Consider the following 24,081-nt stretch of genomic DNA (forward strand, 5'->3'; position numbering starts at 1 on the left):
GACATGAACGCGTATACACTCCAGGTTTGCCAAGTCTCGTAAATGTACTATTGCCAATTTTATTGATATATTTTCTAATCATCACCTCATCGGGGGCCCCCTCAGTACCCGGGGCCTGAGGCTGCAGCCTCATTAGCCTCAATGTAAATCCGCAACTGTTTAAAATACATAGAAAAGGAAGCAACAATAATCTGATTGTCAATGCGAGATCTTACCATAATAGACAAGCAAAGCGGTCAGGAATAAGATCCAAGTTTTTCAGACCTCTTTAGTCAGTCCTGAATTCTTTGATGACGAGGTAGATTATGTATATGGATTGGGTCTTAAGCACAATTTCACTTTACATGATGTAGATGAGTGTTTCTCGGTAGCCAAAAAATCTTTTCATTCTACTTGTGGAAACAGGAATTTTAATAGCCTTCGATCATATTATCCACCCACTTAAATTTACTGTTGCATTTTGCTATCGCAATACTATTGGCAGAACTGTAACAAGAAACAGTCCTGTATACGACAACGGGGTAGTGTACAAAATTCCATGTGGTTGCGATAAATTTTATGTTGGACAATCAGCCAAATCTGTTGAGAAGCGGATTGCACAGCGTAAGTATAGTATCGCTACTGATCAGAGAAACAGTGCCATTAGCAAACATGTTAGAGGATGTTTTTATCCAATTCTGTGGTCTCAAGCAAGAATCTTGTTCAGAAACAATAATTCTATAGAGAGAAATCTAATGGAAGCGGCATCTATTCAATATAGTGAGAACAATAACTTTAGGCAGTATAGGTTCATTCAAGACAGACCTGCTCTTTCTACATATCATGAAAAATCAATAAAAAATATGTAATATGTTGACTTGGGTATTCACTCTATTACCTATTTAGCCTCAGTTCTCCTCGCTGCTGGGAGAAAGGGAGCTGGGGATTTGGTACGATACACGTACACATTCGCTACCGGGGTCTAAGCGATGTCAGGCAGGTCAGCCGATCGAGGCTACGGCCTACCCCAACGCCAAATCAAAGTCCTTCAAAAGAAGGCACCGTGCTTACCCCATATAAAAATGGGAAAAAGCACGTTAAAAACGAAGAAGACTGGTAACCTTTTCTGTTGGACGAACAATGTACTAGACAATTTATATTTTATATTATCCTGTAACAGTTGTAAGCATTTTAACCGTTTTTACTTGTTTATGTTTTATGTAAGTCTTGAAGTGAAATGTAAACATAAGTCCGGTATATATTTATATTAAACTGATTAGTCAGTAAAGTTAGGTTAGGTTAGGTTAGGTTGGTTAGGTTAGGGGCCTGGCAGAAGGCGCAACCGTGGGAGAAATTAAGAACCCCATTTCGTTTTTCCTCTTTGGTTTCTCCTTTGTTTTCATTGTGGAATACATTTGAATTATCTATCTATCTGTCTATCCATATATATATATATATATATATATATATATATATATATATATATATATATATATATATATATACTGTATATACTTTTGAGAGGTGTGCTTATGCTGCGCTGGGCAGGAGTGCAGTTGAAGGACTCCCTGTTTAAACACTGCTGCCAGTCGTGAACTGGGTCCTTCATCTTAAGGACTTCTCTTCGGGTGGTTCATTGACCTCATGCAAATCAACGTTGCACTACCTATGGTCATCATCGCCATTAATAAACAATGTGGCCTCAAGGGAATAAAAAACATAAAATTTCCAAGAAATTGATAAAATGGCAAAAACAAATTGATGATACGTTATAAATTTTCAAGGAAACTAGCTTCCTCCACGAACTTCAAAATATCCCCAGCTTGGCAGGATACCTGCCTTCCTCAAAGGGAGCAGCCTCTGGGTCGGTCCCTTCCCTTCAATGCTACCCTCAAGAGACTGGCGAGCCTTGGGCGCTTTTGAGCCCCATCCTTGAAGTTCATGGCCCCTCTCCAGGCCTGCTTCCCCAACTTAGCAGGATACTTGCCTTCCTCCCAGGAAGCCGTCTCTGTGTCGAACCCTTCCCTTCAAGGCTGCCCTAGAGACTGGCGAGCCTTGGGGGCTTTTGGGCATCATCCTTGAAGCCTTTGGGTCCTCCCCAGGCCTGCTTCCCCAGCCTGGCAGGAGGCTTCCCTTAAGTGACTGGCGAGCCTTGAGGGTTTGTGGGCCTCATCCTTGAAGTTCTTGGGCCCTCTCCAGACCCGCTTCCTCAGACTGGCATGACACCTGACTTCCTCCGAGGAAGCAACCTCTGGGTCGGACCTTTCCCTTCAAAGCTGCCCTGAAGAGACTGATGAGCCTTGGAGTATTTTGGGCCTCATCCTTGAAGTTTCTGGGCCCTCTCCAGGCCCCGCTTTCCCAGACTGACAAAATACCTGCCTTCCACCGAGGAAGCAGCCCCTGAGGAGACTGGTGAGCCTTGGGGGCATTTGGGCCTCATCCTTGAAGTTCTGTGTTGGACCCTTCACTTCAAGGCTGCCCTCAAGAGACTGGTGAGCCTTTGTGGCTTTTGGGCCTCATCCTTGAAGTTTCTGGGCCCTTTCCAGGCCCTCTTCCCCAGCCTGGCAGGATACCTGCCTTCCTCTGAGGAAGCAACCTCTGGGTTGGACCCTTCCCTTCAAGGTTTCCCTCAAGAGACTGGCGAGCCTTGGGGGCTTTTGGGTCTCATCCTTGAAGCTCTTGGGCCCTTTCCAGGCCTGCTTCCCCAGCCTGGCAGGATACTTGCCTTCCTGAGAGGAAGCAACCTCTGTGTCAGACTCTTCCATTCAAGGCTGCCCTCACAAGACTGGCGAGCCTTGGGGGCTTTTGAGCCCCATCATTGAGGTGCTTGGGCTCTTTACAGGCCTGCTTTCCCAACCTGGCAGGATACCTGCCTTTCTCAGAGGAAGCAGCCTCTGGGTCGGACTGTTCCCTTCAAGGCTGTCCTCTAGAGACTGACGAGTCTTGAGGCTTATGGGCCCCATCCTTGAAGTTCTTGGGCCCTGTCCAGGCCCGCTTCCCCAGACTGGCAGGATACCTGCCTTCCTCCGAGGAAGCAGCCTCTGGGTCAGACCCTTCCCTTCAAGGCTGCCCTTAAGAGACTGGCAAGCCTTGGGGCTTTTGGGCCACATCCTTGAAGCTCTTGGGCCCTCTCCAAGCCCGCTTCCCCAGCCTGGCAGGATACCTGCCTTCCTGAGAGGAAGCAACCTCTGTGTCAGACTCTTCCATTCAAGGCTGCCCTCACAAGACTGGCGAGCCTTGGGGGCTTTTGAGCCCCATCATTGAGGTGCTTGGGCTCTTTACAGGCCTGCTTTCCCAACCTGGCAGGATACCTGCCTTTCTCAGAGGAAGCAGCCTCTGGGTCGGACTGTTCCCTTCAAGGCTGTCCTCTAGAGACTGACGAGTCTTGGAGGCTTATGGGCCCCATCCTTGAAGTTCTTGGGCCCTGTCCAGGCCCGCTTCCCCAGACTGGCAGGATACCTGCCTTCCTCCGAGGAAGCAGCCTCTGGGTCAGACCCTTCCCTTCAAGGCTGCCCTTAAGAGACTGGCAAGCCTTGGGGGCTTTTGGGCCACATCCTTGAAGTTCTTGGGCCCTCTCCAAGCCCGCTTCCCCAGCCTGGCAGGATACCTGCCTTTCTCCGAGGAAGTAGCCTCTTGATCGAACCCTTCCTTTCAAGGCTGCCCTGAAGAGACTGGTGAGCCTTGGAGGATTTTGGACCCCATCCTTGAAGTTTCTGGGCCCTCTCCAGGCCCGCTTCCCCAGACTGGCAGGATACCTGCCTTCCACCGAGGAAGCAGCCTCTGGGTAGGACCCTTCACTTCAAGGCTGCCCTGAAGAGACTGGTGAGCCTTGGGGGCTTTTGGGCCTCATTCTTGAAGTTCTGGGTCGGACCCTTCACTTCAGGGCTGCCCTCAAGAGAATGGTGAGCCTTTGTGGCTTTTGGGCCTCATCCTTGAAGTTTCTGGGCCCTTTCCAGGCCCGCTTCCCCAGTCTGGCAGGAGTCACTGCCAAAGGCATATGTACTTCAACTGCTGAACTGTGGATGGCTGTTAAGGTCACTTCCACAACATTAACCGCATTGAACACCTACACAAAAGGCTTATCAGCAGTTTATCAAAGCCCTCTGCTTCCACTGCCATTCACCTCCATCTTGTGCACCCTCTCATGCTTTCTGGATATTTTGTCTCCCCTTCTCACTATCTCATTTTCCTAGGTCTTTCTATCTTCTTTCCTCTTTGCGCTTTCAAAATATGCCCTCTTTTTCACCGGCCTATCGTTCATAATCAATTCCACATGACCAAGCCATCATAGAACATTCTGAGTATTTTTACCACTTCCTCTATGTATCTCCACATTTGCACCCTTTCAGTTCTTACAAAACATATATAATGCAAAGAAAAAAATCTCTACAGAGTGAACCCGCCCCTTTTGCAAGTTCATTCACATTTGTACAATTCCGATTTGGCATCCATAAATTTTTCCCACATCCTGTTATCTTTCTTGTTTCACCCATTCACTGTCATGCATTATACAGTATTTACTCCTAGATAACTATACGAATCATCACTTCTATTCATCCACCATCTACTTCAGCATTCATTGATATAACTTCATAACCTTGCTCTTTTTCACATTTACCCTCACCTCTTGTGAACAGTGTTACCGTTTCACTAATCTCTGCAGTATTTCTTCACTTTGCCCTGTCATTTACTGTATCACCCTTAGATGTAAACCACTCCATAACCATTTACAACTCTCTTTTTTTTTTTTTTTTTGTCTTATAACTTTGCACCTAGATTTAATGTCCTCCCTCTGACATCCAGCATCACATTATCCATGGAGGTCACACACAGCCATGGGGACAACACACCCTTGTCTCAGACCACCTCTTACACCACACTAACTGCAAATCCATCTGTATATTCTAAAACACGTTCGTTTCCATCGTTAGAGCTCTTGATCGCTCGCGACAACTGACATTTATATCATACGCCCTAAAACCCCTTTGCTATTAAATTTCTAATATAATTGTTTCTTAACAGATTCTAGACTCACGCATCCTCTTCCTCGTCTAAATCCACACAACCAATCCTTTCGTCATTGGTTTATTCAGTAAAAAAGTTGTCAAGCTCCTATAATCATTGCAGTGTATCATCTTTTCCCGTAAGCAAAGGAATGAGTAATCCTCTTGCTAATTCTTTAGAACCTGTCCGTCATCCATACATACCTTACGCATCCTGGTCAGCCACACATTCAAACTATCATCGCCTTGCCTAAGCATCTTAATGCAGTCTCCTCAGCCTGTGATGATTCAGCCACTTAATCATCACCTTAAGTCGTCATTCATCTCTGTCTCTTTTGTCCTCTTCATTCAACAAATCCTCAAAATATAAATAAGAATGCTTCATCGACTCAGGATTGCATTCGCTTCAGATAAGCACTTTTCATCCTGAGATCTATAAAAACAACTCATCCTCCAGAAGGTCTAGCTCATTTTCTCCAGTGTTTTCATTGTTCACTTTATCCTTTCTTTTCTTGATTACCTTCTTCCTTTTCTTGGTTACCTTATCTATCCTTCTTTATACCTGTACCTGACATTCATTTCTGTCATGCAAGTGCTTTCCAAGTAACTTTTGTTTCACTAAGCCTTCTCATTTTCCTGTGCAATGCTTACTGTTTTCACAGTAATTACACACACACACTCACATATATATATATATATATATATATGTATATATATATATATATATATATATATATATATATGCTTGTGTTTATATATATATTTGCTATAGGTAGTATTGCTATACAAGATTAGTGAAGGTTGAACAGTTAGGGGCACAATTAGCTGATCGAGGGAGGGCTTTCACAGCGTTATGGGGCAGTAATAATAAATTACGAGAGAACTTTGAAGGGCTAAGGAAATCTTTTAATGCGTTGCAGTTTTCTGTTAATGAGGTTAGGGATGACCTAGACACGACTGTTGTGTTTCTTACTATACAGACCACGTTTATAAATGTTGAGAAGGAAACTGAGTCTTTGTTGGACGAGATTACAATCCAGGTTCAAGCGGCAATAGCAGATTCGGAGGGGTGTATTTCTGGGGGGTATTTTACCTTTTGGGGTGTTGGAGTCTACTTGGAAGAATGCAGCTTATGACTGGGGTTCCAATATGATTTTCAAAGATAAATACTTATATAGATACTATGGGATTCTTTTGGTTTATTTGTATGAAAAGGGGTTAATTGTGGAAATCCCTGTTAGTGATAAGGAACCGTTCCGAAGTTTTATCATTAGACTCTCCTAATACTTTTAAGGGTTCAGTAGTTACATGGGATGGGATGGAGACTGTATACTTTGGGGGATAATTTTCAGTCGATTGCTGTTGATGATAGAGATAGGTGTACATTAGTTCACAATAAACACATTTGTGATATTAGAGGGCTTGTTTTGAAGGAGGTTCCGTTAGGTGGTCTTGAAATCCAATTGACCTAAGACGTGACGGCGCCAGACTTACTTGTGTGCCATCTCGATACCTGTGTGGTGATGCCCATGAAAGCATCATCGGTGAGCCGTTGTTTGATGGGACTCTGCGGGTGTTCGTCGACGTCGTTTCTTTTGGAAGGATCCCGGCTGCTTGGTACAAGTCGCAAGCCTTTTTCTTCGCATTCATCATCCTTCCTGCTAACGCATTTTTGAAGCATTTGCAGCATCAACATGGCTTGGTAAAGATTGCCAGCTCCTGTGGAGGTCACGGAGTTGCCGGCATTGCAGCAAGAAGAAGATACAGACCATGTGGATTTATTTTATAGTCACACACTCATGTTGAATATGGCTTTGGTCATAACATTAACAATCATATTTCACTAGAGTGTGTAGGCTAGGAGTATTAGCTTTAACCTGGACATCGCTGGTAACAAGCTGATTTTTGCAGCATAGGTGCAGAATTATGTGTAGAATCACATACTAAAAGTCCCCAGGAATCCCCCTTGTGCAACCTTAGAAATTCAAGATGGCGTCCAAAATGGCCGTCATTTTCCAATTTTAGCATAACTTAGCTTGTAGGCAACATACAAACAAAAATTTGGTGTCTATTGCTATATTTTTAAGTAGAAGGAATCTAAAACAATATATAACTACAAGATCAACAACTTATAATTAATATAAAGCAAGATGGCGGCCAAAATTGATGATTTTTTTCAATTTAAGCATATCTTTGCTTCATGACGAGTACAAAAAAAAAAATATATATTTTTTTTTTTGGTATCTAAACGTGTTTACTGCAGCAATCAAATAAAATTATATTTCTAGAAGATCAGAAAATTTCACACAACTAAAAGCAAGATGGTGTCCAAAGTGGCACCAAAGATAGGCACAAGTTTTCATATCATATTATCCAGAATTTTAACAAAACTGACCAAACATTTTGGGGTTGAAGAAGACAATTAATTTGATTATAATGGGGTTCAAAGTTTGTCAATTTATATAATATGCATAATTCTGCTTATTATATAAGCTGACAAACTCTGGATCCCATAATAATAAAGTTAACAATTATACAATATTTTAATATTCTAGTGATGTTTCATCAGAGTTGGTGCCTTCTCTTCCTCTTCATCACTGATATTAAGAGGTGGAGCAGTGTTATTGCATGAATGGCCGTTGCACTTGCTGCACATTGCTGTGCAAAATAGGCCTAGCTTCTTGCAGCTGCATATCATGTTACTGCATCCCCTGGCTTACATCCACAAGAAACCATTGTAAGAAGGTTTTCAGGGGGCAACTGGAATGTCCATTTCTAGTGGAACAAGTGTTCCATCTTGAAATCTCCATCCCCATTCTGTTGGATTTAGACTGTTGCCCATCCACTCCTGTACTGCAAGATATGTGCGATAGGAGTGTTGCTTTGCTGCAGCACTTGTTGGTGGTAAACTGGCCAAGTTGAACTCTGAACTTAAGGAACTTCGAGCAATAGCTCTCTTGTAAGATACATGACGGTACTCGTTGAGAGAACTATAATTACTGGCACCATAGAGTTGCAGAATAAAGTCTTCACCAGCTTGCTTCACTTCATCATGAGTGCATCCACTCTTCATAAATGTAACGAGAGAGCCGTGTTCATTTTTCTTTTGTACCATCTTGAAAGCTTTTGACTTTCCCTGACGATAAATTGCTGACACCGTATCACAACCTGTCACTGCATGCAGAGGCATTAAATAATTTTTGGTTCCTCCTATGGCATGCTGAATTTCCGTATGCTGAAAACAGTTATAGGATTGCTGCGACATAACATGTACATATCTGCAGAACTGCTTGCTTGAGCAACTAACATGACAAGCAAATCAGTATCTGTACCAACAACGGTAACTGAAGTCAGTTCAGTGTCTGCTACAGCTAGGGCTGTTGTAACAATTAACCTGTCTGCATCAGCATCTGCTTGTTTTACTAGTACACCGGCTGCTAGCATCTTTTCACTAAGCATTTGAATGAGCCTTTTTTTGTTGTTGCTGTTGGCCAGGAATGCAGTTTGACTGGTGGTTGTGGGCATAGTTTCCTCAAAAATTATATCACTAGAAATGCACTTTTGGGCTCTCCGTGTCTGTTCAGCAACCTTTGTGGAGGTCACATTGCCATATCCATCAAAAACCACTGTAGATTGAGCTCCATAATGTCTGAGGACATAAGAGATGTAAGTCTGGCAGACACTTGCATATGTAGATGGTTGTGGCCAAACAACTGACTGAAGCAGATGACCACCATCCAAGACAAAGAGTCCATTCTCTGGCAAATTAGCATTCTCACTAAATGATTTTAGGACATCACCCAGGGCCTTCTTAGCTGGCTTGCGCATTATACCATCTTTAAAGAGGGAAGGTGGTTGAGGAGCAAGTTCATAGGATAAGAAAGTTTCCATTTCTGAGCTGTTATTCAGGATGCATGTTATCCGATTAAATAATTGAGTTGGATTAACATCAACCTGCTGTCCCCTGATTTTAACTGTCCTATCCTTTGCACCAATTGGAGTCACCTTGTCATTGCGGTGTAGAATGATATTTGTAAACTTCTTCCCTGACATTTCAGATGCTGCCTTACAACCAACATCTACAGCACTATCACAATTCACAGATGTATCAGCGACAATTCCTGTGGCCACAGACACTAAACGATCTGGATTGTATCCAGCAAAGGTGGATGAGCTTGCAGCCATCCTATAAAGATATGGAGATCCTTGTTATCTCTTGTGATACTACTTTGGCGAAGGTCTTTATGTTGTTCTGATGTACCAGTATGAATACCTGTGAACTGTTCCAGTGCATCACATATAGGAGCACAGAGAGGAAGTGCATGCACCCACTTTGTCAAAGTACTGTCTGTGATGCCTCGGCCGTGAGTCATTCCTCCAGAGCATTTCAGTGATTTCATTAAGAACTGCTCAATTGTTTGATCAGAGAAGTTGCCGCCCCAAAAAGAATCACAACGACGTATAGTGAAGTAACCTTTCTCCGTAAATAGTCGGTATTCTTCATCTGGTATGGTTTCGTCTAGTCTTTCCATTTGTTGCAAGTACAACCGAGCAGATTTGGCATAATTAAGATGCCCTGCTGCATGGAAGTGGGAATCATTTCCCTCACACAATCGAGATGCATTTTCCAGTTTCCTGTCCTTTCTGCTCTGATAAAATGCTGCAGAAGAGCCACTTGCCGAATATATTGCACCCAAAGTTTTCCTGTTCTGCTTTGGCTGGCTGCCTGGTCCAATAGTTGAGAAATGATCTTATGCAGATGCTGGATACATTCCTCTTCAGATACTGCAGGGCTTCCTTGTCATGGTCAAGAAGTGCTTTGTGAAGATATTGTATGCGATCCTTGTCAATACTATCCAAAGCCCCTGGTGCACTCATCAAGACAACAAGTAGGGCAGCTGAAGTAAAGATGTGGGCACGGAGAGAACAAGAAAAGGCATGACCAGACAGCATGTGCATGACACATCCCTTAGCATATACTGTTTCCCAAAGTTCTGCTAGTCCACTGCCTGTCATGATATACCCAATGCTGCCTTGATAAGACATGAGGAGGTGAAATCCACCAAGCCTGACTATAATTTTGTTAAGGTTTTCTGAAGAAGCTACTATTTCTGCCGCCTTGATGTAAGTGGTTGATCAAAGGTGACTGGACAAATTACTAAGCCATGCTTTTCGCATTGCTCTTGCGCAAAACATAGGGCTGTGTAGATAGTGGTGGGATTAGAGGGATCCAGATTGATGAAAGGCAGAGTTTCTATTCTTGATGTCTTATACTCTTCACAATTACTGGCCACTTTCATGAAACCACTCCATTATGGAAAAGGGGGTAATTCAAGAACATAACCAACAACCCAGAGGAAATCTAGTGACGCTGCAGACTGGAAAAGATTGAGATTCTCTTCAGAAGCTTCCAGAGGCTCCACCACAATAGATGCTAAACCAGGAACAGCAGGTTTGCTAAATGTTCTAATAGGAATCTGTCCAAAGGCACCAACTATTTCTGCAGATGGCACTTTTACTTTACGTTTTATTGCTGAAGTGTCTTTGATCCCAGGAGGAGTTATACATGCTATACCACCCATACTATGAAAAGTATTATGTCCATTGACAGTAGCAACATTAAAATCTGCATTGTCAAAAACAAATTGTGTGAAACCATCCAAATGGTAGGATGGTTCACTTCCAGCTATTAAGGCATGTTCAAATCTCTGAACCTCTTTGTAGTCATCAGCAAAACTCACACTGTTCAAGATGTCTATGATCTCACGGGATGCATATTTACGGTGTATGTAGACAGCAATTCCCAGAAGTATGGGTGAAACAAAGGATCTGGGTCTACAGGCAGAAATTATTGCATGTGATATGGAGATGCATTTCCTATTTGAAACTGTCTGACTTTTGCCCTTATGATCAACTAATTTGTGGAGGAAGCGCTGCAAGAATTGGGTATCATTGTTGCTCCATTGTCAGTTGCTTCCATGCTTGCATATTCATCACAGTCATAAATTGTCAACCTGATATCATTCAGAATGATTGAAGCAGCCATATCTATGATACGATCACTCTGGCTCTTAGTATCAATCACTTTATCAGTTATCCATTTCTCATGGAGGATTCTGTGTGCAGAGTCTCAGCTCACAACCTTTGATTTTCCAGCAAGGCTGGTTATGACAATTTCTTCACCATAATGCTCCTTGAGTTTACGATTAAGTTGTTTATTAGAGTAGCCTTCATTTCCATCCAAGTATTTGTCCATCCATTCTGATAGTTCCTGAAGAGAATACTGGCACTCATCATTGTCATCAAGAAACTGACAGAGCTTAGAGAATGCTTCTTCCCTCTGATTCTCATTTTGATTTTCCTCATTCCTTAATTTTATAAAACAATTGAGCACACTGTCTATGGTATTTAGCTTCAGCTGCAACTAGGTCATAAACATGTTGAATACGTTGTGTCACATCACTACCCCACTTGTCTTGCCTTTCTTTTGCAAGTTTTAAGATTTTGGTCTGGAATTCCAAGGTTTCTACATTACTTACTGCCCTTTTTCTATGTTTGGCAAGTTTGGCATTCTGAGTAACAGGCTCTGTACAGAAAAAGCAATCACTTTTGATGTCAAATATAGGGTACTTGACCGAAGTTCAGGAGCATTGTCTTCTTCTTCTTGGTGACACTCAGATTTTCTCTTTGCTGAAGTGATTGAGCTTCTCCTTGTGTACTGTTTCCTACATTGGACATGAATTCTCAGTGGTGGTGCACTTTCAAAGGTTTTATGAAGGCCATCATTGCGCTCTAAGCTTGAAGTCACAAGAGTTTGGCGTCCTTTTTCCACAACTATTATAGTTTTAGGTGAGCTATCCTCACAACTCTCTTTGCATATACTACAAGACATATCTGTTGCCTGAAATTATAAGTAGATATTTACATTTATATTCTTTTAGCAGTATGTTTAAAAATAGACATGTATCATTATAGTTGTACAAAGCTGTAGTTCATTTGGGAGGGCAAATTTTCCCGAGTTTTAAACATCACCATGTACTTGGGTAACAAATACCAAGTAACTGTTAAATTATGTAAAGAAAGTAAAAATTTTAAGAAGTTTAGCAAAACTGTTCTTTATTTAGAGTATATCATGCATGCATCCTCTTATGTGAGACTATGCTCTAAAGCTCATCTTCATATGCACGACTTAGCCTACGTCAGTGAATTTTTTCATTTTTACCTGCCTAGTCACAAAAAAATCGCTTAGGCCTAATCGGATAAAGAGATTATTTCATTATTTTTAAGTCATTAAATGGTGTGTGGAGGTGACCCCATCAATTATCATCTTTTCATTAGAGTGTTATGAAGTACGAGTGTGACCCAGTGTTGCCATTTGCACGATAACTATCATACATTACGATAATTAAGGTTCTAGGATGATAGCATTTATGCCTATACGAAAGTGTTTTCCTCTATAATTGAGTAGCAAATAGCAGAAAAAACCTGAAAACAGACGAATTATAAGAAAATATGAGCTCTAAAAACCAAATTTGAGCAAAAACTGACCATGTACGATAATTTTGTTGATAATTATTGTACAATATACAATATGTAATAATGAGAATCTGGCACCCCTGGTGAAATCCAGAGGAGGCACGCTTCAGATCTAGAAAAAGATTAAAATGAGGTGGCAAATGGCAGCCCTGGATTTCAGTAACCTAGTGACAGCGTTTGAGTGAGAATGTTTTACAGTGTTCTCCTGAAATGTTAAAATCTCCAAGGGTTTTGTTATTTTAATGATGAAAGAGAACACAAAACCACTTCATGAAGCACTACACTTTATACACGTCACTTTAGGTCACTATGAGAACAGTTAATAGCATGGTAAATTAATAATCAAACTTTCCTTCACCAACACACACCATTCCATGACTTTCATGGTTTCACATTCACAAGGTAACGTTGTCACTATTTTCCTGTTTCTTAAACACACTAAGCCATATCGTATAACTATTAATGCCTTATCAAAAGTTCGCAGAATGAAACCGTTTTCTTTCTATTACCCTTAGAGTATTAGCCACAAAAATAAATATAATAAACAAGGAGAACTGAGAGCAGACCGTCAACTGTCTGCTTGGTGTGTTTCCTCTTCGCTAGCAGTATAGCCAGAACACAGAACATTGCAAACTTGCAATATGCTGAGCATAACATTATCTTATTATTATACTGTAATTATACATTCAGTTTCTATTATCACACTTTACAATTTCCTTACTGACTACTGTTCCTAATTACGTTATTCTTCATCCTTGGTTTCTACGCCTATGTGTATTTTCAAGCTCAGAATATTCAAAAAAAAGGTGGTAATATTGGGCGCCATCTTGGATTATGCTACTTACTAGCTGTTGATCTTCTAAATACCTATTCTATTATAATTCTTATACCTGAAAACATAGGGATAGCCACCAAGTTTATGTTTGTATCTCGTATAGAAACAAAGTTATGAAAAAATTGAAAATAACAGCCATTTTGGACGCCAGCTTGAATTTCAAAGGTTGCACAGGGGATACCAGGGACTTTTAGTATGTCATTCTATGTATGTTCCTGCATCTATCCTGAAAAAATCAGCTTGTTACCAGCTATGTCCAGGTTTTGGGTCAAAATTGACTAATACTCTTGGACTAGTGGCTTTCAGGTGCATGATGCATGGTGTACTTTTTTTATAATTTTAATGTGTTTCACTATATTTATAATGGGGACAAATAACTACTGTTTTAAATGGAAGCCAGTCCCAAGTGTTGAGATGTCGCTGACACATTCTGTAGCAGAATAAACTTATAATTGTTTAGTTGTGCCTGGGGTGGGGTCGCCCCATGGATAGGTGGGCCGAGCTCTATTGTAAGATTACGTGCCACACACAGGTCATTTAGGGCAGAGAGTGAATGATAGAAAGTTTTCCAGTTCAACGTTTTGTATCCCCATGGAGACGCTTGAGTCATGGTCGCGTGGGAGCCGGAAGTACGTCTGCGCACAGTTAATTAAGAATCCGTCAACCTGAGATGTCATGGGACTGGAAGCTGGCATCGGCATTTCTCTTTGGAACCTTCTAGAAGGAATTCCTAGTTTTAACTGGTTTTTACTGGTTTATAGGTGGGGCATCGAGGCATGCAAGTTCTTGTATACATAGGCTACCTGTACGTGCCTCGTGATTAGGCCTTTCGTGTTGTAATGTTTTCATTCTGCTTGAAGCTGAGCAGTGGTGGCCTGGACACCTGGTTTTAGACTGTTGCCTAAATGGTGAGTTTTGGAGATTGACATTAATCACTAATAACTGTTGTTATTTGTACTGGTGATAGTTATTCATTGGAGGGTGGGTAGAGCTCCTAGCTAGCACGCTGTTGGCCCAGCATTCGACTCTCCGACCGGCCAATGAAGAATTAGAGGAATTTATTTCTGGTGATAGAAATTCATTTCGCGGTATAATGTGGTTTGGATTCCACAAGCTGTAGGTCCCGTTGCTAGGTAACCAGTTGGTTCTCAGCCACGTAAAATAAATCTAATCCTTCGGGCCAGCCCTAGGAGAGCTGTTAATCAGCTCAGTGGTCTGGTTAAACTAAGATATACTTGACTTTTTGTACCAGTGATTTTTATTATTCTCCTCTTTGCAGTGATTTATGACTATGGGCGTGTATGACAAGATTGGCGCTTGTGTGCTTCTGTTAGAATTGGCTGTTTTGGGAATATGGTCAACTGTGACTGGTACAAGGGATTTAACAATGTAGAGACTGTGATGATGGGGTAGAGACGGGAGAAAGGTCTTATTAGTGTTGTTTCATGATGCAGTGATTTCAGGGGGGGTAGTTTTTTTACTTGCATTTTCAATAATGTTCTTCATTTTTGTTTGGTTACTATAATTAACCTGTTCAGGCTGTTTATTGTAGAATAAATTATACTCTTGTAAATGGGATTTAACTTCACACATGCCATTTAGAAGGTTCTATTTAGAATTGAGAGAGAGAGAGAGAGAGAGAGAGAGAGAGGAAGGAACTTTGTAAATGCTGATTTACAAGGATGCCAACTGGATTTTAGACAAGACCCCATCCCCCTGCCCCCACACACACATATATATACAGTATATATATATATATATATATATATATATATATATATATATATATATATATATATATATATATGCACACACAAGTATATACAGGTATATCTATCTATCTATCTATCTATCTATCTATCTATATATATATATTATATATATATATATATATATATATATATATATATATATATATATATATATAATGTGTGTGTGTAATTACTGTAAAAGCAGTAAGCAGTGTATATGGAAATGAGAAGACTTAGTGAAACAAAAGTTACTTGGAATGCACTTGCACGACAGAATTGAATGTCAGGTATACAGGTATAAAGAAGGATAGATAAGGTAATCAAGAAAAGGAAGGATAAAGTAAACAATGAAAATACTGAAGTATATATATATATATATATATATATATATATATATATGACTATTTATCACATCACCGTGATTCATATACAATCAGAAAGCTACAAACGTCCTTTAATATCAATTCACTCTACCTCGGAAATAATATATTTTCATATATGTTACCGAAGGGGAATTTTTAAGTTGATAATAAGTCCACCGTCCCGTGGGATCGAACCAGCGACGGACGAGGAATCAGGACTACAGTGACGCACTAACGAAATCGGCCACAAGAGAGGTATAAGTGAATAACATCTCCGTCAACTCACCCGTCGAACTCAGGTGTTTTGCGTTTTGGAGACGATATCCACCCACCTCTGCCATGTTGACCGTGTAGTGCGTTTGTCGCACGTAGCCATATTATGACTATTTATCACATCACCGTGATTCATATACAATCAGAAAGCTACAAACGTCCTTTAATATCCAATTCACTCTACCTCGGAAATAATATATTTTCATATATGTTACCGAAGGGGAATTTTTAAGTTGATAATAAGTCCACCGTCCCGTGGGATCGAACCAGCGACGGACGAGGAATCAGGACTACAGTGACGCACTAACGAAATCGGCCATATACATATACGTATATATATACATACACGTATCACAAAATATCCACACAACTTTACTGTATATTTATATAACTCGTGTTAGACTTCAATCAGACAGGATGGAATCTAATCGAGTAATATATATATATATATATATATATATATATATATATATATATATATATATATATATATATATATATATATATAGAGAGAGAGAGAGAGAGAGAGAGAGAGAGAGAGAGAGAGAGAGACAGAGAGAGAGAGAGAGAGAGAGAGAGAGAGAGAGAGAGAGAGAGAGATCTGTGTATATTGTAGCCCAAAGCCGTATGTTGTAGCCTACATATTGGTAGTAGTAGTAATAGGCGGGATTTGCCTTTGAAACGGCTCCCATGCTCGTTTTATTCTTCCTTTGTTTGCGTTTGTTTAAGTTCTTTGTCTCTGTAATGCCATAAATCTTTTATAAATTCTTTCCTATTTTCAATTTCCCCTTCAGCAGATCTGTAAATGGAAGTATATTAGCTATCAATTCCTCTTCATTTTCCTGATATTGCTGCTGCACAACTCTGTATCTATTTCTCATCTCACTATATGCTGGGGAGTAGAGTAAGAAATGTTCTAAGTTTTCAGTTTTTTCTTCACAGCACAAAAATTTTCTGTCTTCCCCTTTTAGCCTGTTCCTACCTTTCAATTCTAGTGTGCCTAGTCTGGCCCTACTGACCAGCACTGTTTTTCCAGTGTTATCATACCAGATTTCTTCTCTTATGTTTTCTTTATATTTTATATAGACTTTTAAGGTTGTCTTGTCATTCATTTCTCTCTGCTATAATTTTTTGTTCCAGTTATTTATCATTTCTCTTTTAACTGCTTACCCTTAAGCGATTCAATTTACTCAAGTTTATGTTTAGTTCTTTCAAGCATTCTTTTATTTGCAGAATCCAAGGGGTTACTTATTTTCATAGCAGTCCATGGTTATCTCATATAGGAGCCTGTTTCCACCACTCACAAGTGTATGTTTTAGATAGAATAGTTTATTCTTCATATCCCTGGTGTGGTAGGAAGGAAGAGGCCCCTATTTCGGATCTTAAAGCACAACTCTGTTGGTTCCTCGTTGGACGGGTCGGTATAGTTATCAGCTAGCACTCTGCTGGGCCCGCGTTCGATTCTCCGGCCGGCCTATGAAGAATTAGAGGAATTTATTTCTGGTGATAGATATTCATTTCTCGCCATAATGTGGTTCGGATTCCACAATAAGCTGTAGGTCCCGTTGCTAGGCAACCAATTGGTTTTTAGCCACGTAAAATAAGTCTAATCCTTCGGGCCAGCCCTAGGAGAACTGTTAATCAGCTCCTCAGTGGTCTGGTTAAACTAAGGTATACTTAACTTTTAACAACTTGCTGTGTAACTCGGTGCTTTCAGATTATTGCTCTGTAATTCATTTATGTCTTTCCTGCAGTTTCGTGACTTCCATGGCATGCATGAACGATGGCATCGCCAATCCTTTACAGATCAGTTTCCCCGTTTTCACCCTGCTACAGCTTTGACTAATGACTGCATTAGCCATATTTGCCTTTTTCTGGCAGGCCGCTTATAAAGCGGCGTGTGGACGTCACACAAAGGCATGCAATAGGATACAGGTGACCCGAGGTAATTGTTCTCTATGTGAAACAGGACAGGTCAATACAAATAACATGTAAAGATAAAATTACAAGATTTGACACAATAATGTTCTGACACATGCACAACGTAAACAGGCAGAAATGAATCAGTAACAGATACGTTTTTACATAGATAAAAATGTGGCTATTTAGCGTGACCTAACCTTGTGGGAAAGGCACCGTAGAAAACGGGAGGTTCACTACAGAAAACCCGTTGAGCGGGGACTTTACACACCCAGTCACCTTATCTGCTTCATTATTTTTATTTCTTCTGTGTGCTGCATGTTTTCTGCATAGGCCACATTCGCTTGTTATTTCAGTAAGGGTTTGTATTGCTTTTGTTATTTCCTCAAGGGCGTGTCCTGGGAATAATCCATCGTCTGCATATAATAGTGCCATTATCCTTATAACTTTATTCCTGAAACCTTTCGTTGTACTTTATGATTTTTCGATTATCAAGTAAGTTATTAGCAGAAAGAATATGGTTGGGCCATTGCACCCCCGCCATATTCCCTTGGTTACAATTAGCTCTTTTTGTTCAACATTGTTGAGGCACAGACTTGTTGTGTCGTTTGAATATATCTTTGCTATTGCACTTATTATCTCTGCATGTAGCCTATATTTCATTGTGACCTCTGTGAGCTTTTTTTTGTTAACCGAGTCAAATGCTTATTGGAAGACTATTGATACCACAAATAACGGGTCTTTTCTTCTGTACGTTTCTTGCGTGCAATATTCTAAGATATACAAATTATCAATGCCTCTTCTCTGTATAGTGAAGCCTGATTGCAGTTCATGTGTTTTCCTTATATTTGTAACATGTTTTTCTATTGACCTAAGATCTTTGACTGTGGGGTGTTGTTTATTTGGTGTAAGTGTTGTTTTTTACTTAAACCAGCTGTTCTGTGTTTTCCTGCCTCTCAGAATGTTGTCTAAACATTTTACCAATTCTCTTTTAAGGTCGGTGCTTTGCAAGAACAGTTTAAACAGAGCTGGTTTTTATCCCGTCAGGCTTGGTGCTTTATTTGATTTCATTTTCTCAAGTTGATTTTTCACATCTTCAGTTATATTGACTTCTTCCATGGGTCGTACACTCCATCCGAGTGTTTTCTTGATGATGTATGGTATAACAGATGCTGTCCTAATCTTGACGTTGGTCTTTGCATTATCTCTTCCATCTCGTGTTTATACTGTTCCCTTTTGCTCTCATTCCATATCTCAATTATTTTTCTTCTTTTTGGTATGTTTTCTTCCAAAATTTTACAAGCCTTCCTCAATCTCTTGCTTATTTTCGTCGTATATCCCGATCCATTCTTTTTCTGAGGTGGCCTCACCTCTCAGCATGTCTCTGTATTCCCAGGTTTTCCTGTGTCTGTTTTTGTCATTCATTATCTCTTTCCTAACCTTTTCTTCATATTCTTCACATGCTTTCTTTACTATTATCTGTACTTATTGTTTTTGTCTATAATATGCTTCTTCATAGTATCTCTTTTCTTTTTTAACTTGGTATATTAAATTATATATTCTCTGCGAGATTGCGAGTGACATAATGACATTCCCGGAGGGAAGAAGAAGAACGCACTAGAAGGCTGCCGACACAGACCAAACATTTGTTATTGATAACGGCTGTCAAATTGTAGAACATTTTATGTGTTGCAGAAAGTAAGTACGTTCGGAAAGATGTTGCTAGACGTAATAAATGTGGTGATGTCTGATAACCTGATGGAAAAAATCCATATTTTGCCAGCAGGATTTCGGTAGTAGAATGCCCCCTCAGGGCCAGGACAGGGTATGTCCTGGAACTGGGCTTGTCTCCGTGGTAGGTTGTTAAAAAGCCTTAATTGAGTTTTGAGTCATAAATATGGTTTTCCTGCAGGAAACAATGAAAACTAGAGGATCAATTGGCCAGTACATGCATATTTTATTGGTGGAGCTATTATCGAGTATCCCCATAAGGGGGTAGTGCCGTCAGTGCACCCCACGCAGTTCACTGTAGGCATTACTTAAGGGTCTTTTGGCGTCCCTTCGGACCCCTAGCTGCAACCCCTTTCATTCCATTTACTGCACCTCCATTCATATTCTCTGTCTTCCATCTTGCTATCCACCCGCTCCTAACGATTGTTGCAAAGTGCAACTGCGAGGTTTTCCTCCTGTTATGCCTTTCAAACCTTTCTAATCTCAATTTCCCTCTCAGCACAGAATGACCTCATACGTTCCAGCGCTTGGCCTTCGGCCCAAATTCTACATTCCGTTCCGTTCCAACTTGACCAAAGATGCTCCTTCTTATCCGGCTTCCTGTCTGACTTGGCATTGAACTGCTCCCAGCCTAACCTGACCTAGCCTAGAGCATCATAAATTACAGCCAAGTATGAAATACATGGTTGTAGCTTAACCTGACTTTCCACAGGCTAATCAGTCGGGACTTTGTTACAGAATGTGGGTTTATTTTGGCAAGCAGCACAGTGCAATTTGCCGGACATCACATTTTAACTTGACATAAAGCATATTAACCACAGACTGCTTTTTTTGATAACCAAGGTAACCTCGTTAGGCTAATGCTAACCGAAAAAATGCAGGCACTTCACATTGCTAGTGTGTCAAGACCCTAGACTGGTTATTTTCAGGTCATTGGTGACTTGGCTAAGCAATAAAATGGTCAAGACAGCAAATCTAAAACTTTAAAATACTTTTTTTATCATTTCAATTACAACCCATTGAAACAAGTCTCATTAGAAAGAGGAAATGTATTTTAAAAGATCAATAAGAAATATTTAGATATACTCATGTAGATATTATTCTAACGTAATATGAAACATGTCACTGAAAATGATTCCTTGCATGAAATTGTGTATGACACTTTCATAAATGCTATATTGTTCAAATGGAAATGCTAATGAGTAAAAATAAAATGAAACTTGCTTAGTGTTACCTCATGATGTTCCTTGTTTGTGGTCGAATGGTTGACAGTATATACTCCAGTCCTCCTCCAGTATTTGAAGCCGTGATCTAATGTTTCTTTTCATTGTGTTTCTAGCAGAGAAGCCAGCCTTGCACAGATACGGCGTTGAGAAAGGCAGAAGTGCTTCAATTGCCATATCTCTAGTTATAGGGTATACCTCTTGAAGGGTTAACCAGAATGATTTTTTATCTGTTGATAAGTGTTTCAGTTTCAGTCCTCTGTCATTTTAGATTACTGTGAGCGCACCCCCTTTGGCTACTGTATATTCTGCTGACGTGCACCTGCCTACCTCAAACCCAGCCTACGGAAGATATATCAAATGATGGTAGATGTTTGTTCTTACATAAATACAAAGAATTGTCTTTTAGTTAGGACTGTTCCTCAGTGCAAACCAGAATTAATCTTTAAGCAAAACTATTTTTATATATGTAACTTACCCAGTAATTACTTAGCTAAGAGTTTCTACTTGAACGGCAGTTAGAATTCTGAATTCTCGCGGTAGCGATTCTTTTGTTTGTATAGGTGAGTATGCCCCGCCCACTTTCGGGGTATGAAAGAGGAACAACATCACCAACATGACAATTTGTTTCTGCCACTTGTAACGTCAACACCTGGTGTTGTTACAGCAGTTCAGAGTTTTGGAATTCGTATTTGCTTCATATTTTCTTCTTTGATGAAGTATTTGTAGTTGTTTCGGCATTTTTTCCTTTTGACTTTTCACGGATTTGATTTTTTTCGACTAGTTAGGAATGTCCAACACTAGTAGTTCTAGTTTCTGGTATTGCAGTAAGGGCTGCAATACATGGATGACAAAAAGCGACCTACGACTCTCACACCCTGTGTTCCGGTTGCAGAGGTCAGGTTTGTTCAATTGATTTGACTTGTGACGAATGCAGAGATTGGGGAGGAACAGAAATGGAAGACTTTAAATTGTCATTTAACAAAGCTAGAAAGAGATAGGAAGAGGAAAGCAGCCGCTAAAGCTAGAGGAAAAGTAGCTAGTCAGCTGACATATCTGTTAGTTCTCGAACTGTTAACCCTTCTCCACCTACATCAGTTAATTATCCTAAACCACCTACTCCTTCTCCTGGCTCCGTCACTTCCGAACCTGATTGCTTTGCCAGCCTTGAGAATAAATTTGAGCAACGATTAAATCTTGTTGTAAGTATAGTGGCCCAGTTAGGGGCATCAATGCGTGTCCTGATGGACAAATTTGAAAATAGTGCAAAAGGTGAAGTGTCAGTGGAGGAGGCGGCTGTTCGTCCCGCTGATTCTCCTAGGCGCAGGTCCCTTCCATACTCCCCGCTACCTGGGAGGAGGCATACCGGTAGCCCAAGGGAGGTCAGTGGGGTCTGCCCAGGGGCAGTGGTCCCCTCAGTCCAAACTGTTGCATCCCAGGTTGCGACTAGAGAGAGCCCCTGGAAAGACGGCTCGGAAGTTCATTGGCTTTTTTCAAGTTCTGAGGAGTCGTCGCCTCGCAAGAGCCGTCTTCGTAGTTTTCCTGACGAATCTTGCCTGCTGAAGAGACAATTCTCAGGTAAAGATCAGTCCCCGCATCTCCCTTGCAAGAGATTGAGGGAGCCCTCCTTTAGTCCTCAGCTATTGTGCAGCAAGTGGGACACTCCGAAACGTTTCTCCTCTCCTCTGCGCCAGGAACGAGGTTCTAGCCCGATACACCTCTTGGGCGAGCAGCGTCAGTCTTCAAGTAAGCGCCCTGTTCCCTCAGCTCGTTTAGTATCGATGGAACGTCCTGTTGAGCACCAGGAAGCAGACAAGTACCCTGTTGCAGCCAGGTGCCCTGATGTGGCCAAATGCCCTGACGCTGTCAGGCGCCCTGAGGTAGTCGGATGTTCTGTTTCGTCAGAGCGCCCTGAAGCTGCCGATCTTCCCATAGCGCTCGAAACCCTTCAAGTCTCCAAGTGCCCTGCAGCTTCCGATAAGCCTTCTCCTACGTTGGACCCCACTCTTGAACCGTTGCAGCACAAGTTGGATAACATACTTAGTCTTTTACAGAAGCCTACAGCTCAGGCTACCCCTGATTTAGTCGCAATGATTTCTCCGATCTCTTCGGCAGATGAAGAAGAGGAGCAGGATATGTATGCGTCACTCCTCAAGTGCCTTCTTCAGCATTTCCCAGAATTTTTCTCTCTGAGCTCTCCGTCTTTCCAGGTTCGTGTTATTTGATGAGCTCTCAGCCTGTGGATTCGCCTCGACTGCCAAAGATGGTTCTCTCCAAATCTTCGAAGAAAGCTCTTCGCCAAGTGGAGGACTGGCTTTCCGAGAAGGGAGAGCTTGTTTTAGTGTTCCTCCTTCTCGCCTCTCACGTATGAGGTATTTGTTGTACACAACGGGAGTAGCTCCTTCCCTGGGAGTGGCTGCCTCCTCCCAGTGGGACTTCTCTGCACTCATTGACTCGGCATGGAGATCGACTCTCGCATTGCCAAAAACCTTCTCAGAACAGGAGATGGATCATCTTTTGAAGAGTATTTTTAAGGCCTTCGAAGTGTTGAGTTTTCTCGCAGACCTGGATAATTTTGTCTTGCGCAGATAAAGTCGTTAGAGATGGCTCACATGAAGTGGCTGCACTGTATGCCATGGGCGTCTTAAAGAAGTGTGAACTCTGGGTCTCATTCACATTGAAGGGTGTGTCGGCCTCACAGAAATTGGCTCTACTGTTTTCCCCTCTGGATGAAGAGCATTTGTTTCCTCAGTCCACCATAAATGAGATTGCAGTGAGCCTGCACCAAAAGTCAACGCAGAATTTGTTGACTCAGTCGACAAAGTGCCAGAAGGATCGACCTGCATTCTCGGCTAAACCATTATCTCCGCTCGAGCATCGTAAGCCATTTCGTGGAGGGAATCAGGGAGCGCGCCCCAGGTCCCGAGGTTTGGTTAGATTTGCTTCCCGAGCGATCAAGAAATCTTCAGCAAGATCATCCTCTCGCAAGTGAGGATTCAGTCCTTCATGCTCCAGTAGGGGCCAAGCTTCGTCTCTTTTGGGAGAGATGGAGCAGAAGAGGAGTGGATCAGTGGGTAGTAAAAGTTTTAAAGGAGGGATACTCTATCCCCTCCAAGGAGAATCCGCCATTGACCGACACTCCCGTCGTATTGACAGCTTACTCCATCGGCTTAGAGAAGTATATGGCCTTGTCGAAGGAAGTGTCCTCTCTTCTGAACAAAAAGGCAATAGAAGTGGTGAGAAAGGCAAACACGAAAGGATTTTACAATCGCCTTTTTGTAGTTCCCAAAGCTTCGGAAGGTTGGAGACCGGTGCTCGACGTAAGTGCCTTGAACGTCTTCGTAGAGAAAATGAAATTCAACATGGAAACCATCCACTCAGTTCTGGCTTCCATCCATCAGGGGGATTGGATGATTTCCCTGGACATGCAGGACGCTTATTTCCATGTTCTGATTCATCCGGATTCGA

At 41.4% G+C, this 24,081-nt stretch overlaps 1 protein-coding gene across 4 annotated transcripts in view; it reads left to right on the forward strand.

Moving 5' to 3' along the window:
- Positions 1 to 24,081, forward strand: part of LOC136853211 (zinc finger protein OZF-like) — a 270,715-nt gene that overhangs the window by 192,040 nt on the left and 54,594 nt on the right. Inside the window, exon 1 of one of the 4 annotated variants that reach the window (XM_067128585.1) lies at positions 19,217 to 19,357. The exons of 1 other annotated variant lie outside the window; for it this stretch is intronic. The gene's annotated coding sequence lies outside the window, so the exon portion shown is untranslated. Of the gene's footprint in view, positions 1 to 19,216; positions 19,358 to 19,401; positions 19,515 to 24,081 lie in introns of those variants that run through there. 2 more of the 4 variants (XM_067128586.1, XM_067128588.1) reach the window with 2 other exon arrangements.

The sequence above is a fragment of the Macrobrachium rosenbergii genome, chromosome 26 (genome assembly GCF_040412425.1).
Source record: "Macrobrachium rosenbergii isolate ZJJX-2024 chromosome 26, ASM4041242v1, whole genome shotgun sequence".
Classification (NCBI taxonomy): Eukaryota; Metazoa; Arthropoda; class Malacostraca; order Decapoda; family Palaemonidae; genus Macrobrachium; species Macrobrachium rosenbergii.